The 10,723-nt window shown below is 44.5% G+C and overlaps 1 protein-coding gene across 4 annotated transcripts in view; it reads left to right on the top strand.

Annotated features, from left to right (window-relative positions):
- Nucleotides 1–9,512: 9,512 nt before the first annotated feature.
- BTBD7 (BTB domain containing 7) overlaps nt 9,513–10,723 on the top strand; it is a 51,782-nt gene continuing 50,571 nt past the window's right edge. For 2 of the 4 annotated variants that reach the window (XM_077180639.1, XM_054634681.2), the window contains exon 1: nt 9,513–9,667. The gene's annotated coding sequence lies outside the window, so the exon portion shown is untranslated. Of the gene's footprint in view, nt 9,668–10,217; nt 10,369–10,723 lie in introns of those variants that run through there. The other 2 variants (XM_054634680.2, XM_077180638.1) reach the window with 2 other exon arrangements.

Genomic DNA, 10,723 nt, shown 5'->3' with positions numbered 1-10,723 from the left:
AGGATCTGCACCTACACTCTGCATACAAAAACCCTTGAATCATCAGTCAACACAGAATCATCTGACACAGCTTAAACCTGCTTCTGTTTAAAAGGGGCTTCCAAAGCAATCATCTCATTCAGGCCATTGCTGTAACTCTGGCTATTAGCTCCAAGCTTTTCATGGGAGATGGGAGTACTACCCATTCCATATTGTGGGCAGGTAAAGCAAAATCCAATCCTTGGTTGTAATGTTCTAGGGATACCAGTGCCTCATCTCCAGCAGTTATCCCATGAATATAATAGGATTCCACTATGCTCATACAGGACCTTCTTATCTTAAATTCTTATTTAAAAGACTCATTAGAATCTTAGTGTCAGTATTTGTGTGATTTTCCATGCACTTTTCCTCTTGTAACAAGACACTGCTAACACTCTTAACGTTATCTCAGATCTCATGGTAGGAGTCATAGGTTTTCATTAACTGTTACTTCTGAACCAAAACCTGTCAATAACATTTAATTTATCTCTGAAATGCTTTGTGGCTTGGTGTGGAATTGCAAATCCCCCTGGCACCATCAGCACTATTATTGTCAGGAAGCAAAACAGGTTGGTCCCACCTGTGGAACAGCCAACACTTCTGTCTTACACACCTCTCAGTCTGAAAAGGCAAAATATCTTCAGCCAATGCTTCATGGCTTCTTTCTTCCCAGGACTTGGGTCTTCATGAGATGAGGAAGCCCCACCAGTTTAGTGATTATTTCCTCATGCTCTTCATCCATGTGAGTGCCAAGGATACTGCTATAAGAGAGACTGAAGGGACAGGTAGTACCTGCAAGGTGCAAAGAGTGAGGGTGATGCAGCAGGGGAGTCACCTTGAACTCTTTTTTATTCTTCCAGTCGTGATTTAATGGCAAGACAGTGAGAAAGACATCTTGAAAATGAGCATTTGTCTACATAAATTGTAGCAGCAGAAGAGCTTGGGTTCCTGAAACATCATTCTACAAATTACTGGGCAGATGTTTAGTCCACCTTGTTAAGAAATAGAGATTGGTATCTTTGCTTTGTATTCATAAGGATCATAAGAAGAACAGTGAGTCAATTCCCTGAACATCCCAGATGTTTGTTTATTAATGCAAGAAACACAGGAAATAAACAAGAAATGCTGGGAATCTTAAATACAATGAACCAGCTACTACAGAAGCTGCACAAATGGGAGAGGAATAATCCATACTGTAATATTAACATAGGCATAATGACAAAGAAGGAAATGCACAAGGGTGGTGCCACAGAAACACTCAACAGGGCAGATGATGCAGACAAGGCTTTTTGAGACCAGCTAGCAGAATCAGTCAAAGGTACAAATTTGTAAGCCATGGAGATTTAGCGTCTGCATATTTATCAAGGAAAAAAATATACAGAACAGATTGTCCAGAAAACTCTTAGAAGAAATCTAGCAATGTGTTTATTCTGAATAGGTAGAAGAAAGCTCACTTTCCATTTGATTGCAAGCAGTAGAGAGAAACTGGTTGAGAATGTAGAGAAAAGGTAGCTGAGACTAGAACGTAAGTGTTCTTCATTTTTGTGAGGAGGAACAGCAAAATAGAGACAATAAAGTGCTTTCCTTGCAAATCAGTGAACTCACAGGTCCTAAGGAAAATATGACCAAGAAAAAATGGAGTCTCAGAAAAGTTGTCCTTCCTTAGAAAAACATGAATGGCACAGTTGCAGGGTAATGCAAAGTGGAGAAAGAACAGGAGGTGTGTGTAATGAAGCCAACTTGTCTCAGTCACAGGCAATGCAACAAGAACAAGGGAAAATTTAGACAAATCACAAAGGACAGAATATTCTGCACCCAGGATAACTGATCACACAAAATACAAGAAGGTAAAATATTGGAAATATCACCTGTGAAGCATTTGAAAGAGTCCCCTACAGCACATGCTACTGGTATAACCTGTACTGCAATCTGGCATCTAGTTTGGGACCTGGACTTCAAGAACTAATCACAAAGACAACAAAGAAGTGTAAGGAGAACAACCAAGAACCACGATATATCCACAAGGAAAAGCTGAAGAAGTTTGAATTATTTAGTCTAAGTACAGAAGGAGGGGAGAAGGTGACTGTCTTCCAGACTTGTGCAATAAAGGTATTTGAAAAGACCAAGAGAATAACCTGTTTCCTGTGTCTGCTGCTGACAGGACAAAAAGGAGTGAAGTTAAATTGCAGTAAGGAATATTTAGATTTGACATGAGGAAAATTTTTCTGGTTGAGAGCAGTCCATTGCCATGCTCAGCTCTGTTTAGGGAGCTTAGATCTCCATCATGTTGACTACTTTCAAGGTTGCCTCCCCCTCTGACCACTGGCTACTCTGCCTGTTGCTCTTACTTGGCCCTCCAAAAACTTCTGGTTTCTTTTAGAAACCAGACTCATTCAGTCTGGTCCAGACATTATTCAGCTTGATAACAGGTTCATCACCCAGGTTTCTTTGTTGAGCCTGTAGAACAAGGATAGCAATAACATTACAAGATTTGTCTGCTATTGATCAAGCAGCTTCTCAGGAGGCTTACCAGCTCAGTTTAAGCACAAAGAACCAAGGAAGTGGTCACAGCCCCAAGACTGACAGAGTTCAAGTACCATTTGGACAACATTCTCAGGCACATAGTGTGAGAATAAACAGGATAATTTAATGGATTATAATCTATTTCTGTTTATTTCTCATGGTGTGAGAAATAAAGAGAAATATGGCACATTCTCAGGGCTGTTCTGTGCAGGACCAGGACTTGGGCTTAGATGATCTGTGTGGATCCCTTCCAGCTCAGGATATTTCAGGATAAATTTCTTCACAGAGAGGGTTGCTAAGCATTGGAATGCCCTAGTGCCCAGGAAGGTGATGGAGTCACCATCCCTGGAAGTGTTCAAGAAATGACTGGATGTGTCACTTAGTGCTCTGGTCTAGTTGACAGAGTGGAGATCAAAGGTTGGAGTACATAATCTTCAACATAATTTCCAACTAAAGTGGTCCTCTGTGAGATTCTGTGTGTGAATTTCTTCACTGAAATGGTCATCCTGCATTGGAACAGGTTGTCCAGGGCAGTGGTGGAGTCACCATCCCTAGAGGGATTTAAAAGATGTCCAGATGTGGTGCTTAGGAATATGGTTTATTGTGAACTTGGCAGTGCTGAGTTAATAGTGGGACTCAATGATCTTAAAGGTCTTTTCCAACCTAATTGAGTCTATGATTCTATGAACAGGCTTTATATGCATATCATCAGTTCTTGTACCTCCCACTGATCATCTACTGTCATCTTTCTAGCATGAACTTCCCAATCAGTTTGTTATTTGATCCATACATTAAGTACATAGACAAACTCCAGTCAGTGCTACAAATTCAGCTGATGCTATGTAATCAAAAGCTGTATCTAAGTTCCAGTGAAAAACTATTTTTAACATCAGTAACTGCACTTTATGATATCCAGATTCAACTGGGTCACAGCAGGGTCTAAACAGAGAGATGATTTATAGGATGAACCTATTCTGGGTATAAATCAGGGATGCACATTTTAAAAAAAAAATGTCCATATGTTAATCTTTGGTCAGCACGCTGCAGAACTTGGAAGGCACAGATGGCACGAGGCAGGAAATTTTAGGAAGAGAAATGACTGTATCCTAGCTAAGTGCTGTCCTGGGAATCCAACCTTGCCTCTGCCAAAGAATAACAGTGTAATAATCAATTACTACTTGAACTTCTCATAAGTTGTTGTTAGCTGTTTGTTCCTCATGTTCTGAGTTCTTGACTCACAATCCTGGAGGCAAGCTTGCAGGAGGGCAGCTCACAGCTGCCACTGAACAGAGCAAGACACAAACGCTGAGCACAGCAGGTGCTGCAGCACTGCCCAGAGCCCACAAGGGCCTGGAACCCAACTGAGCCCCCACACCAAGCAGGCTCTCCATCTGAATAATGCTGTGCCTCACATTGTCATCTACAGGGTGGCTATAGCAACTGCTTTTTGAAAATTCATCAGTGTTTGTGAAGGACTCAGGTGCCACAGAAAAGGCTTTAGGAAGGTAGAAACTCGGCATTTAGGCTGAAGTGTGCTGCAAAGGAGGCATAGTGTCACACTGAACTGTGAGGAGAGATCAATGCATTGAGTAACTGCTCATTCCACAAACATCTTACACACTGGGCACACTGCACACAGAAATGGGGGGAAAAAAGCACCATTTGATAAGTACTGCATGGTAGGAAAAGACCAGCAGGGCAGGTTTACTCGACCAAGGCAAGCAATTGCCATCATCATCAGTGCTTTGGTTTTGGCATCTTTGTCTCTACTGAGGAATTAAAAAGAGCATTTACCAAGGAATGCAGCCACAGGATGAGTGATTATACCCTCACCAAGACCATCAGTAACACTGTAGTACCAGTAACAACAACCAAGCCCCTTATGTACACATAACATCTGTGTCCCCTCCTTTTAAGGGCCCAACTAAAGGTTAATCCAAGTGAAATTTGATTTTCAATAATGCATCACTGCTTTTAGGAAGTGCTTTGGTGATCAGAGCTACAGATATTCCCTGTGAATGTGCAGAAGTTAGCTACATAAAGGTTAGCTACACAATCAAGCCAATTAATTTTGTGTGCTTCAATTTGAGATCTTGATTAAACCTCCCAATGCAGGTTTGTCTAAATGTAATGATCATGGGCTGCCCAGCACTGCCAGCCCACAGACTTCAAAGGCCATTAATTCTGTAAGGTTTAACCTCCTGGCATAAACCACCACCAACTTTGTCTTCATTTCTTAAGGTGCTGGCTTGTTCCACAGACAGACACTTATCTCCAGGCCTCCACACTTACCTTGGAATCTGATGCTCCTTCTTTCCCCTGTGCTTCTTCAAAGGCCCCTGATGTACACGTCTTTTCTGCCATGTGCTTGGGCCAGGGCACAGAAGTTTAACATCTTCACAGTAATGGCTTGCACTTTTTTCCTGCTGGATACAACTATCCCACCTCATTCAATTCACCAGACTCCCCAGAGTGGCTCTGTGCCCTTCAGCTTTCCCCTGCACATACTGAGAGGGAATTCTCTTCATCACAGAAGAGGCAGAGATCTCATAGCAGATCCCATCATGGCAGGCCCCATCACACACATCCCCGGGCAGCTTCTTTCTCTTCTGCTTGCAGCAAACAAAACACTTTACCCTCACTTTCCCTCCTCAGTTCTCTTGCCAGAACACAGATCTCTCTTTGTGTGAAGATCTGGTGATTGAAGGAATGAGCAAAACCAGGGCAGAAAGAGCATTTCTGTCACTGCTGTGCTTCCACAGCACCTATTTCACACAAGGAAGCACAGGTCTTGCTCTGCCATCGCTGGGTACATGAAATCAATTACTGTGGCTTGCATGTCAGCTGCAGTCTGTTCTTTGAGGGTCTCCCAGCTGATGCATAATGAGCAATGTGTACATGAGTATGGCAAATTACCATCTACAGAATTTTAAAGTAGGTTTAGACAGCAAGAAAAGCTCAGGTAGTAAGAAAGACAACAGACAAAGAATAAGATTACAGAGCTAGTTATATTCCAGATCTACATATTCACAGAATCTCCTCAATACCGCTGATAAAAATGAAGCCTGTTTAGAAAAATAAGCTTCAGTCTTCAATCTATTTTTCAGCCTTTGAGCATTCAGTTGTTGTGGATCAATTACCAATAAACATAATATTATAAATATTCTGAGCTTTTCTTTAGCCATTATATCCTTCCCTGAGTGCTGTAAAATTGAACAGAAATATAATAATAAAAAATCAAGATAAACTGGACTTTAAGGATTTTTATCTTCAATGGCAGAAAGTCACACTTGAAATGGTCATGAATAAAATGGTGTTATTTACAAGAACAGAACCGTGTTTTCTAGCTAATGAAATTGACATTATTTCTGTAGTAGGTGTGGTTCCTAGAGGTACCTTCTGCAACACATTGTGTGACCCAGCTCTCACTGAAAATTACACACATTTGGTTTTCTCGCTGGCTTGCAGGAGGTACCTTCCATGAGCACACCTTCCAGTTAGCAGGTAAATTCTCTAGACCATGTACTGTAATCTGTGTTTGGCAGACCATCCAGCACAGAGGGACCCTGGGGTTGATTACAGCCTCCACAGAACACACCAATACATATGTTACCAATCATCACAAACAGTACACATTTGGAATTAAAATCAAATGAAACATCTAAAAGTCTAAGAAATTAACCACAGACAAAAAATGAAGCAATGGAAGCGAACTGGTTGGGGTTTTTTTTCAAGTGTATTTTCTCTTCAATAAACTCTGATAAATATCATCCAAAGGGCATTTCAAAGCTTGATCTTCCTAGTGCAAATGAAGGGTAAGTGAACTACAGTAGACATTGGGATTAGTTTTATTTTTAGTAAGTCGTGCCACATACTCAATTTTTCCTAACACTCTTGAGTTTGTAGATAAAATTCAATGTATATGTACAGTGATTATCATCAGTAAGTATTTTATAGAAGTCCCTGCAAAAACATGAATCATTCTGTATGAGCAGAGGTACTGAGAACCTTTGTGCAGCTCAGACAGATTCTCACTCTGCTCTTTGTTCTAAAGAGGAGATGACATTTGACAATATTCAGGGCATATATAAGATGTTACTCATTGGGACATGAAGGGATTACTTTAAATTGATCAAAGCAAACATATCTAAATCCTGATAAAATGGAAGATCAATTTCTTTCTCAGAATGTGGAGTGAGGATTATAATTAAATGATCAGGGAAGTGATGTGAGTGCACATGCTCTGGGGGTGTTTGTCAGACAGTGTGAATCTCCCATCCTCTCATCTCAGGAAACACATTACCTGCATGTAGATGCAATTAGCTTCCATTTCCCACTCCTCCACAGCAAGGTTTGTAACCCAGTGTTTTATAACCTGTCTTCTGCACCGAGATCCCAGGTGGCAGAAGGAGTTAGTCAGCTTTCTTTGGTGTGCTTCCCAGCTGTCTGGTCCATGAGAGCACACAATCCTCAAGGACAACGTCAGTGTGCCGCAGTCAAGGGGTGACCTCCATGCTTTAAAGTCCAAAGTAACAGAAAGCACATGGTAGCCATCCTCACTTCCAACCTGCCAAATGTCTCCCCTAAGTTGTTACCCAACACACTGTTTGTCTCTGAGTCATAAGAAAGAAGGTTTATTTTAGCTACTAGAAGGATGACTATTGCAGAGCGAGATCTTTATACTTTAATCTAACCATCCATTTTGACTACATTCTAGTTAATAATATTAGAATGCTAAAAAAGATCACTAACAAAACAAATATTCAGCCTGCAAGTCTTCTTTTCCTTTCTCATTTTCATTACCTAGAAGATTATGAGTTTGCTGGAGAATTGTCTGGTCTTTTTCACCTAACAACAGAACTTGGGGAACAAATTCATAAGTGGTTCCTCTCACCTGAAAACCAAGCTGGTGTACCACCTCCCTTCAGTCTAAGAGCTCTGTGACCTGAACCTTACTTATTTAACTTCAACTCATTCTCACTTCTATTGTGCTCTCAGCAAGCCACTGCTATAATTGTAACAATGATATTGTAAATCATGAATGACACAGAGATGCTGGGGTTGTCTCACACTGTTCATATTTAAGAACCTTGTCTGAAACAATTTCTCCTAACAGATACATTTAAATTAATGGTTCCATGTGGTTTAAAACTACTGCAGTTTAATTTTTAAACATTTCAGTCTGTTGGTTGCCTGACTTTGGTGCCTCAGCCTTTCCTGAAGTTGCAGTGTGCATAAGGACTGAAATGAGAAATGGATCAATGAGTTAAAAATATTTTAGCACAGAGGTCATAGACCTAAATCCTTATATGTCCAGGCAAGCAATATGAACATATGTAACACAATTCTACAGAAAAACAGGGTAAAATAAAACTCAGGTGAACACTGTGTATATGGTACTCCATGTCAGGATTCCTAATAGCAGGAAATGGAAAGCAGGCTTAGGGCAGGAGCAAGAAAAGAGACAGAAATAGAAGGTGGGAAGTCTCTAGCAGACAATAGCTCAGAGGCTGAGCTCTGCCTGCCAGTCAGTTTTATGAGCTCTCATGACAACAGCAACAACAGCAACAACAGCTTGCAAAGACATCCCACTTACAAGAAATAACCTCCCTTGAACAGATACAAACATAACCCTGACAGCATGAACTTCACCGATTAAATTCCAATGCTAAGAATTCCTTCATCTCTGGTACTGCACAGATATGGAAGTCAAAGGTTGTGATGCTCTCATACTACAATATTAGAGAACATATAAATAACTAAGATGGTTAAAACCCCAAGGAGTACATAATACTGTCTGTAAACCCAGCTGCGTTTCTCCCCTGGTTTTAGGCTGAAACCAGTATGAAAACAGTCTATAGCATGGGCAAATATATTAGAGGCTGTTTTATCCCTAGCTCCTTGATAAGCTGGTGAGCACTGTGGGATGCTATGCCAAGTGGTAGTTAGGGAGGTCTGCAGCATTCAGGCAAGTTAATTACAGAGATGGAGGACAGCAGGATGCCAAGTGGGAGGAAGGCTTCCCTCCAGGAATGGACTGTCAGCAGAATCAGGAGGGGATGTAATCAGTCATAGCTTGCTTTTACCAACCAGGAATAATCATAGATGTGGCTTACAGCTTGCTGAATATTTTCTAGCATGTGATTTAATCAGATTTTTGGCCCATGCATGGAATTTTTCTTAGACCTTCTCACATACAGACACGTGGCATTTCGTTCTTTTAGCAGGCACAAGTTGATCAGTTCACTTAAGAGTTTTTATTGTTCTAATAAAATGCTGACATGTATTTTTGGTCACTCTCACAGATTTAGAAATCAGTGATCTTACAGACATGGTGGCAGACACCTGCCAGTCCTGACTGTATCGACATGCACCCTTCTCTGGAGAAAACGTAGCCAGCATGGTACCAGCAATGGTGGGAACAGCTAGAAGCATTTCTACTGCTGGCACCGACTTTCACCTAGACGAGTGAAATACTAATTTCTCATGCTGAGAGGGGTTATCAGAATTTGGAAAGGTGGTGGGAGTTTATTTCCAGGTGAGCAGTATATATTCCTAGTATGAATAATAAAACTGGAATCTGACTGTGCCCTGCCTCTAACAAGCTCACGGCAGTTTAGCAAAGCAAGGAGACAGACATAGGCTTAATATAAGCAGCTTACGTTAGTCTCAAGGACAAAGAACCCGTGCTGACACACCACTTGCATTGCAGACAGCCCCGCACCTGGGCAGGCACCGAGCCTGGGAGATGTGTCACACACAGCAATACAGGCAGTGCACGCGACGTTGGAACGGGGATCGCGGGAGGGGCGCACACGCCGGGCTCGGCTTTTCCCCACGATCCCTGAGCAGCTGTGCGGGAAAAAGCCCCGAGCTCCCCGACCCAACGGGACCCGGCAGCGCCGCCCGCCCCGCGCCTCCCCCTCAGCCCCGGCCCGGCCCCGGCCCGGCCTCCCGGACCACGTGGCTCGCGCGCCGCAGCGCCGCCGCCGCGCAGGCGCCGTGCGCGCTCCCGCTGCCCGGCCGAGCCTGGGGCTCGGGAGCAAAATGGCGGCGGCCGGAGCGGGGCCGGGCGGGAGCGGGCGGCGCTGAGCGGGAGGATGGCGGCGGCGAGCGGCTGCCGGAGGTGAGGCACCGCGGGAAGCCCGGCTGGGAGGGGATCGCGGGCTTGGTGTCACGACGGCGGAGGGGAGGGGGCAAGACCGTCGACGCCCCCACGGCGGGACTCGGTGCGCGCCCCGCCGGGCCGGCTGCGGGCGGCTTGTCCCGCTGCGCCGCTGCCAACCCGCAGCTCCGCGGGGCCCCGCCGCGGGAGGGAGCCTTGCTCCCCGTGCCGCTCCCGGCCCGCAGGGTCCGCGCTCCGGAGCGGCGGCGGCGGCGGCCTCGGCTGTGCCTGTCCGCGCTGTCGGGTCCTGCCTCGCCGCCCTTTCGCTCTCTTCTCCTCTCCCTCCTTCTGTGCCCTCCGCCCCGGCGCAATCCCCGCCGAGCTGCAGGGGTGCTCGGAGCCGTCTCCCCCCGGAGCTGGTGCGGGGCTCGTGCTCCCGCGGCCGCGGAGCTCCGCCCGTGCCGGGCCGGTGGGAGCGCGGCCGCCGTGGCTGCGGGGCTCCCGCCGGGGCTGCTCAGCCCGTGCCGTGCCCGTGCCCGTGCCCCTGGCCTGGGACTGCTGCTGCTGCTGCTGCCCCGGGGTTGGTGGGGTTCTGCCCTGCTCCTCTCTGTACAGGTGTTACCGCGGTGTTCCTGCAGAAACTTGGAGAGCTTTGTAGGTGATGTGTTCGCTCGTGCCTCTGGAATATTCCTGCTGCCCGTGGGATAAGCGCTTTTCTGTTGGTTCGTGTTTCTACTTGCTCTTCCCCGCCATCCCATATGAGACCGTCGGGTGAAAGATGACACACATGTCGAGTACTAACATAAAATACGATAGCAGGATAATAAAATACGTGTTGATGCAATGATAGTTTGTGTGAGAATTTACCTTAGGCAGTGTAGCGTTGCTTGAGGCTTTGCTTCAAACCAATGTAATATAATAACAAATTTAAAATGTTTGGCAGATATACCATTGGGATGTGATCACCTCAGGTTTTGCAACATACCGCATGCTCTGTTTTAATTTAGAAATGGAGAAAATAAAAACAGAAGCTGAAATAAAAAAAAATTAAACCTTCTAACTCATGTTGAGACACTG

This window comes from Agelaius phoeniceus, chromosome 6 (assembly GCF_051311805.1).
Source record: "Agelaius phoeniceus isolate bAgePho1 chromosome 6, bAgePho1.hap1, whole genome shotgun sequence".
NCBI lineage: Eukaryota > Metazoa > Chordata > Aves > Passeriformes > Icteridae > Agelaius > Agelaius phoeniceus.
This window is presented reverse-complemented; position numbering and strand designations above follow the sequence as displayed.